The sequence below is a fragment of the Dermochelys coriacea genome, chromosome 20, assembly GCF_009764565.3.
Source record: "Dermochelys coriacea isolate rDerCor1 chromosome 20, rDerCor1.pri.v4, whole genome shotgun sequence".
NCBI classification, from domain to species: Eukaryota; Metazoa; Chordata; order Testudines; family Dermochelyidae; genus Dermochelys; species Dermochelys coriacea.
The window spans coordinates 2,879,849-2,887,773 of NC_050087.2; positions in this window are offsets into that span (position 1 = coordinate 2,879,849).

Here is a 7,925-nt window from a genome sequence, read left to right on the forward strand (position 1 = left end):
CACAGAGCGATTCTAGGGGCAGTTTCCACCCCCCAAGTATGCCACTCCCATTTATGCACCAAGATTAAACAAATATAATCCCACCTCTGAAGCCTGGTGGATAAAGCATTGGACAAGGGGATTCACAAGACCTGGGTTCAGTTCCTGGCTCCATCACTGGCCTTCTGGGCAAATCACCTCCCCGTGCCTCAGTTTCCCCATCTATAGACTGGGGAGAACTCTACCAACCTCCCTTGCCAAGTGCTCTGAGATCTGCTGACGACAAGAGCGAAGACGATTGGCTTGCTGCTGACCCCAGGGGGTTCAGAGTCATGAGTCTGGCCTCCAAAATGGAGGTTTTCTCTAAAAAGAAGTTCGAGGTTCTATTTAGGGGGCCTTCTACCAGCAGAGCATTCGGGGCTAGCATTTGAGCTTTTCCCCACAGCCACGGGAGCAGGAAAAGGATAACAAAAGCAGAGCGTCTCGAGTAATAACAGGAGTCCAGGAGCTGGGTCTTTATTGCGAGAAAACCAGGAGAGAGGGTCTCACTGAAGAGGGGCTCTCAGCCCAGCCAGCTGGGAGGTGGCATGATGCACAATAGCTGGGGGGGTCTTGACCAGATGGCAAGGGTGGGGAGCCCGGATGTGCCATCCAGGCACTAGCCCCCGGGAAACGAGAGACTCTGGAGTGGCTGGGGCGACATAGACGGGGTTGTTATAGCCACGGCGTTCATAGGGGGACACCTGAAAGGGATGGGAGGAATCGAGATAGCAGCCCCCACCCACTGAGTGTCAGGCCTCCAGAATCAGCCCCGCTCTGGGAGATGCTGGTCTCTCGCCTAGCGCAGCAGGGTCCTAGTCTGATGTGACCCACCAGGCCCCTTGGTCGATGCTCTCAGCTAAAGTCAGGTCCCCACCTCCCCATGCCTCAGTTTCCCCATCTGTAGTCTGGGGAGAACGCTACCGACCTCCCTTGCCAAGTACTCTGAGATATGTTTGCTGCCCTGCTCCCCACCCCGGTGAGGCTGGGCAGGGCCCCCTCTTCACACCCTCCCTTCGCCCAGGATGTATCTATATCTTTACCCCCTGGCTCCCCTTCTAGCCGCCCGTAAAATCAATTGGGTGGAGCTCAGCCGAGCCGCCCCCTCTACACCTGTTGATGGCAGATCTCAGCTGTCCCCCGAGGGGCTTGGCTTGAAAGGGGAGACCCTCACCCCAGGAGTGGGCCTGCTGGCTCCGGGCAGAGGGACAATATGGAGGGAGGGGGGGAGGAAGCAGGGGTGTGGCCCCCGAAAATTCTGTGCCCTTGCAAAGCTCCTAAGAGCCACTGGACTTAGCACCAGGGGAGGACCAAGCTGCCCCCATGCCAGCACGGGCGCGGATCTGGCCCAAAAGGACCTGGCTCTTCTTCAGCTGTTCTTTGGTCCACACCAGGAGCCGGAGAACGGAGACACCTGGTCTCTCCTCACCATACCAAGCAGGGGGTTTCTTGCTGTCAGGGGCAGGGTAGGGGGCGTTTGAGAAGCCGGAGTTGGGGTGGAAGAGCTCGGTAACCGAGCCTCGCCGGCAGCTGGCTGCAATCTCCCAGAAATTGCTTTGGCAAAAGACCCAACACTTCACTGGGAAAGCGCCAGCATTTCGGGACCCTTCTCAGCAGTGTGGAGATGAGATTTCTGCCAGCAGTCAGGCTGCGGGAAATGAGAAAGAGAAGGGGGAGGCGAGGTCCTGGCCTCGTGTGACACAGACTGTGGGAACAGCAGCAACTTGGGGAGCCGGCTGCAGGATGGTTTCACCCTGCCAGGCACAGCGGTGGGGGGCAGGGGTAAAGTGGGCAGCAGTACCTGTCACTAACGAGCTGGCGATCATCTTCCACCAGCTACTTTTGGGAGGCTTCAGGGCCCAGGCCCAGAGCGACGGGCTGGGGAGAGAGGCAGGCTAGCCGTGTGGCTCAGACACCAGATGGAGGATGGCTAGGTTCTAATCCTGACTCTGCCATGGGCACCCTGGCCAAAATCACTTTCTGAGTCCTTCTCCGCTTTAGCCCTCAGGGATAGCCTGTGGAACTCATTGCCACAAGATAAATGAACTCAGAATCCCAAAGCTGGGATCCTGCTGGCATGACCTTTGCTGTGGGGCTAGAACAGTGCAGGGGAGGGGGGAAATGTTTTCAGACTCAGACTGGGAGAACACATCTGGAGGGAGAATATGGGAAGAAAGGCCCAAACCCCCTCCCCACTCCCAAGAGTCCGGGGTGCCATCCCATAATCCTCAGGTGTGGTTAATGGCAGAAGCCGTGCGCCACATCTGGCCAAGGACGGGCCCCGACGGCGGGGGCTGGGTGCGTGGGGACGGGGACGACTTTGACGCATCTCTAGCCCAGGGCCTCCGCCACTAAGATCCACAGTGTTACATGGAAGGGCCAGCAAAGAATTAATTAGCTCTTCTGAGCCGTTAGCAGCTCCTCATTAGCATCTCCGGCCTTCATAACACCTCCTGGGGGTGCGGTGGCGGCGCCGGAGTGGGTCAATCTGACCAGCCTGTCACGTTTTCCTTTCACGGCTCCCCCCTGGCACCGGCTGGGGAGCAGAAGACGCCCCCCCCGATCTTTTCGCACCAGTGCGAGTGGCAGCTCTTGAGAATGCCAGAGGAGTTAGCACGTTCGCACCTTCCCGGACTGGTGACATTTCCCCACACAAAGAGCCGCTCGGCGCTCTCCGCCCGCGGAAAAACACGGAGACAAATTATGATTTCCCCCCTCCCGCTGCTCACCCAGTCATTTGCTCTCCAGAGTGATGCACCTTCCCCTCCCGCCAGGCCACGGCAAGGGAATGAATCACCAGCCCCCTCCACCGAGGTCTGCCATCGCTCGCTGCGTGTCCATTGGAGCTTCACAGCATCCCATGGCCGGCGCTCCTCTACCGGAGCATCCGAGCTCCTTCCAACGAGCGCAGGGACTCGCCCTAGTGGCTGGTTCTTGCTCATCCGCTCCCCAGCTGGATCAAGAGGGATTCGAACCCACGCCCACTCGTGGACAAAGCATGGCTCCAGATTTTTCAGGGCCTGGCAGATCAATGTCCCCCTTTGGAGCAGGAATGGGTGGCCCGGCCCCAGGGATTGAGTCAGTGCGGTTTATTTACTGACAAGCCGTCCAAACGCCCCGCTTCCTAAAACAGATTTCACACCAAGACCGGCCTCAGACCAGACACCCTGTCCCCAGAAGCCGCTGCCTGGCCTCAGTCTCTGTCCGGAGCCCAGCCCACAAACTGACCGCAGATCCGTGCATCTATTTCGTGCCGACGCTTCGCAATTCACTCACCAGTGACTTTCTCATTGCAAGCCACTAACTCCTCTGGGCATAACTCCCTCCCCGCACACACCACCATTGTATGGATGGGGAAACTGAGGCAGGGGGATTTGGGGGTGAGATTTCCCCTCCTCCAGGTGCCCAGCTGAATTCAAGGGGGCCAGCACAGTTAGAGAAGTAGCCCCGCTACAGGGGGACTTGCCCAAGGTCAGCGATGGAGCTAGGGCTAGAACCCAGATCTCCCGACACCCTCGCTGTGCCCAGGGATTTTTAGAGCCCCACATACCAGCTCATCCAGATACCCACAGCCCTGGCAGTGCCAGGCTGGCAGGGAACAGGGCTTGGGACATGAGCAGTAACAGCTTTCTGCCCTGCAGTAGCGACCGCCAGTGAGCCTAGAAGAGGGGGGAAAAGCCAAGTGGGACCCGAGCAGCGCAGGAGGGGTTAACATTTGTCTTTGCAGCCCCCCCAGCCCCGGTAGGACAGGAAAGGCAGATCTGGGGAACGCTGTCCTTTGAGCGATCATGCGACTGGTGCGTCGTGCTATTAGCAGACACACGCCCCCATGCGCCAACCACAATAGACATCCGCCCCCCCTCCCCACTGAGGCCCTGCTGGATAAGGCTGCTCTGGGGTGGAAGTGAATTGCCCCCCGACTGGTGCACCAGCCCCGCTCCCAGCATGGGGGGCCCAGGGGCCATAGGAAGCTGAGAGGGAGCCCAAAGGTGGGGAGAGGATAAACAGGGCTTCAAGCTGGCACAAGAGAAGGGACGGGAGAACGGACGAATCACCCCAAGGGGCTTTTCCTTGCGGCCCCTGAGGGGGGGTTCGTGAGGCTAACAGCCTGTTACAAAGCTCATTGTCCCAGAGGGCCCCCCCCCAGTAGCATGACCCGGTGTTGCAGTGCCCTGCCTCAGTTTCCCCACCACATTCTTCAGCCTTTGCCTGCCATCGCAGTGGGCGGGGCCTCCTCCCATGCCACGTTAAAGCCTTCAGCCTCTCCTAGGGAGGGGGAGGCCCTTCACCCCAGTCCCACAACATCCAAACAAATGTGCCAGAGGCCCCCCTGGGCTCCACCTTCAGCCCCCTTCCTTGGACCCTAGCTCCCAGCCGAACCAGCAGGCCAGGCCACCGATCAGCCAGGCCAGGGCTACCCGCCGAGCACTCAGGCTCCTTCCTTACACTCCTCCCCGTGCCTGGGCTCTTCAACTGCCACCTGGCCCAGGCAGGCCAGCTTCAGCCGCCTGGCTTCAGCCGCCTGGCTCAGGGCCAGCTCCCAGGAACAGTCTGTCCACTCCCCTCTGTAGCCGCTTCCCAGCTGTCCCCCCCTGCCCCCGCCTTATGTCCTGCACCTTGCACAGGTGTAGCTAATTGGCCCTTAAAGGGTCAGGCTGTGGGGAAAATGCCACCGGCCACCGCCCAGCCTCGTTTCAGTGCCCAGGCTCTCGCTGGCTCGTTGCACGGAGGGAAGCCAGTGCCACTCGAGGTCATTTTCTTCGGGGGCCAGGCACAAGGATTGCCAATGCGCCAGCCTGCCCGTGGGTGGCTGATCGCACCAGGACGTCGGCGTAGCAAAGTCCAGCGGCGCTGGAGGGGATTGTCCCCCGCGGCGTTTCCATCCCGTGAAGAATTTCGACGTCTCCTTTCGATGGCGAACGAAACCACATCGTGATGCGTGGGGGGTTTTGCAGAAGGGACGTTCCCTGCACGGACCTGCCCCGGCTCCCCATAAGGGGGGCGGGGCGCTGTCACGTTTCCCTCTGGAGTTGGAGAGGGACAGATTTGCCCTATTGGCTCCCTGCTCCTTTCCCAAACGTGCCAGGCAGGCAGAGGACACGAAGGCAATATACAAGGGGCCTCCCCTTCATCAGTTCTGTAGGGGACACCCCCACATATCCCGCTCCCCCCAGCCTCAGCTGCTCTGCAGTCCAGAGAGACGCCTCCCCCCGCATACAGCTCCAGCCTGATTGGGTGCCAGGAGCATGACCAAGCCGGCTCCCCGGCCCTGCGTTTCAGGCAGAAGCTGGCTCCAGGCAGGGCACAACTCAGGGGGGGCCTGGTACTGTTCATGGCGGGTGGGGGGGACTGGGACCCTCGCTGGCAAGCAAGGCTGGCCCTAGCAGATAGCTGCGCCCCGCTGCCCGGCTGCCCCATTGGTTGGCTGTGCCGCAGCGGGAAGGTGACAGCGCCAGGGCTCCAGCTGCTGGCCTGTAATTACAGAGCCTAATTACACTGGCATTTGTGTCTGCACGGGGCTTTGGCTCAGAGGGCGACGGGAGGGAAGGGGGCGCACAGCTGTGCAAGAGCCGCGGGCAGAACTCCAGGTCCTGGCTTGGAAGCCGGGTGCCGGTGCCACCTGCGAGCGCCCCAGGGCCCGTCACCCAGGCGCGGGAAAGGGTGGTGCTGCAGCGGCCCCTGCTGGTCAGTGAGGGCGTGCAGGCGTTCTGGCAACAACCTCGCACCGCTGCTGGGACACCACAGGTGGGCCCGGATGGCACGGGAGAGACCAGGCGCCTTTGTTAGCACAGGACTAGAGACCCTGACCACCTAGGGGAACAGCCTCTACCCCCAAGATCCCCCACCCGTGGGAGACAGCACTGCCCAATGCCCCCTCCTCCTTCCCAGCGCTGGGCAACACAGCCCTCCAGCCCGGCCCCAGGACCAGGCGGCGTGGGGAGGTTGCAGCCAGAGCTACCCCGGCTGTGGTTTGGACCAGGGCTTTTCAGACCAAGGTCTTGGGGCTGGAAGGTCTGGCACATGCTACCTGCAATGCCCCTTACTAGGCTGGCACCCAGTCCACCCCTGCACCCAGTGGGGCAGCCACCCGGAGAGGGCTGAAGTCTGGCTGTCGGCGTCGGGTCCTGCAGTGACAGAGGGATCGCCGAGGGAGGGGACCACCTGGTGAGAGGGGAGCCTGGTGATGTTGCCCCCGCATTCCCATGGACCGGGGAGATCTCTCCTGGCGGAACTGATGCTGGCACGGGGGTGGCGGAGACGAGGTCATTCACCACCCAGGAGAGGCAGGCAGAGAACCAAGGGAAGAGAAAGGACTGAGGGAGAGGCTGAGCGGGCGCTGTGATGAAGTGGGACTGCTCTTGATGTTTCCTCTGAATATTGTGGGAGTGCCTCAGTTTCCCCCGTGCAGAGGAGGTCAGACTAGATGATCAGAATGGTCCCTTCTGACCTTAGTATCTATGAATTCAAGTTCTTGGGTGTCTAGGGGGTGGGATAGGGGTGTGTCTTAATGTTTTCTCTGATTATTGTGGGGGTGCCTCAGTTTCCCCTAGGCAGTTCTTAAGTATCTAGGGGGTGGGATAAGGGTGTATGATCCTTGCAGAGCCCTAGAGGGCAGGTGTATGCAGGGGTCTGGACACAGAGAATGGCCGACACCCTGTTTCCTGGCAGCTGATGGCCTGGCCCTTCCCCCCTGCAAGGTGAGAGCTAAAGGGTTGGAGAATAAAGGAATCCGGTGCCCTCCTGGCCCGGGAGGCGGGGCTGGAGAGTGAGTTAGTTTGGGGCTGGCTGGGGACGAGGAGTGAAGAGCAGACGTGGTTGTCTGGCTCACTGCCCCCCAAAATGGACCCAGGTGAGGGGTCCTGTTCTCTGCACCTACAAGCTCTGGTTTAGACCATGTTCCTGTCGTCTAATAAACCTTCTGTTTTACTGGCTGGCTGAGAGTCCCGTCTGACTGTGGAGTTGGGGGGCAGGACCCTCTGGCCCCCCCAGGACCCCGCCTGAGCGGACTCACTGTGGGAAGCGCACGGAGGGCAGAGGATGATGAAGGCTCCGAGGTCAGACCCAGGGAGGGGAAGCCGGGGGAGCTGTGTCCTGCAGACAGGCTGCTCCCAGAGAGGAGACTCCCCCAGAGTCCTGCCTGGCTTTGGGGGGAGCAGTTCCAGAGCATCGCCTGGGGACTCCGTGACAGGTGCAAAAGCTGCTGCCCCCCCTCCCGCCTAGCCCCACGGCGCTCGGCCCTGCACTTGCCCATAGGCTGGCACTCGACGCGCTGGGGACTCAGCCCTGCCACGCTGGAGCCAGGACCATCCCCGCGCCCACCCTGAGAAACCCGCCCTCAAATTATCGCCGCTGGCGGCTGCAGCATCCCCCTGCCCCGGCCATCACAACCCATCCACGGGCTGTCGCCTAACTCAGCCTGACAGCTCAGCGGCCCCAGCACCCCCCAGCCCCGGCTTGCGAACCACGTGACCAACCACGGGCCTGGTTCTTTGGGACTCCGGGCCTGAGGCCAGGAAGGGATATGGGGCAGGGGGAGGCTTGTATAGGATATAGGGGGACACCAGACATCTGGCTTCAAGTCCCAGCTCCACTACTGCCCTGTGGCGAGACTGTGGCCACTTCCTGCCCCACTCCATGCCTCAGTTTCCCCTTCCCTCAGGGAGAGAGTGGATGAGATTTGATCAAAGAGTCTCAGTTCCCAAGTCTCCCCCCTCAGAACCACTAACCCCCACTCCCCTCACTCCTCTCCTAGAACCGGGAATAGAACCCAGGAGTTCTGGCACCCAGCCCCATCTCTGCGCTAACCCACTAGACCTCTGCACCCAGAGCCAGGAATGAAACCCGAGCTCCCGGCCCGATAAGCCCCCAGCTCCTAAGTGGGGTGTCTACGCCCCACAGCACAGCTT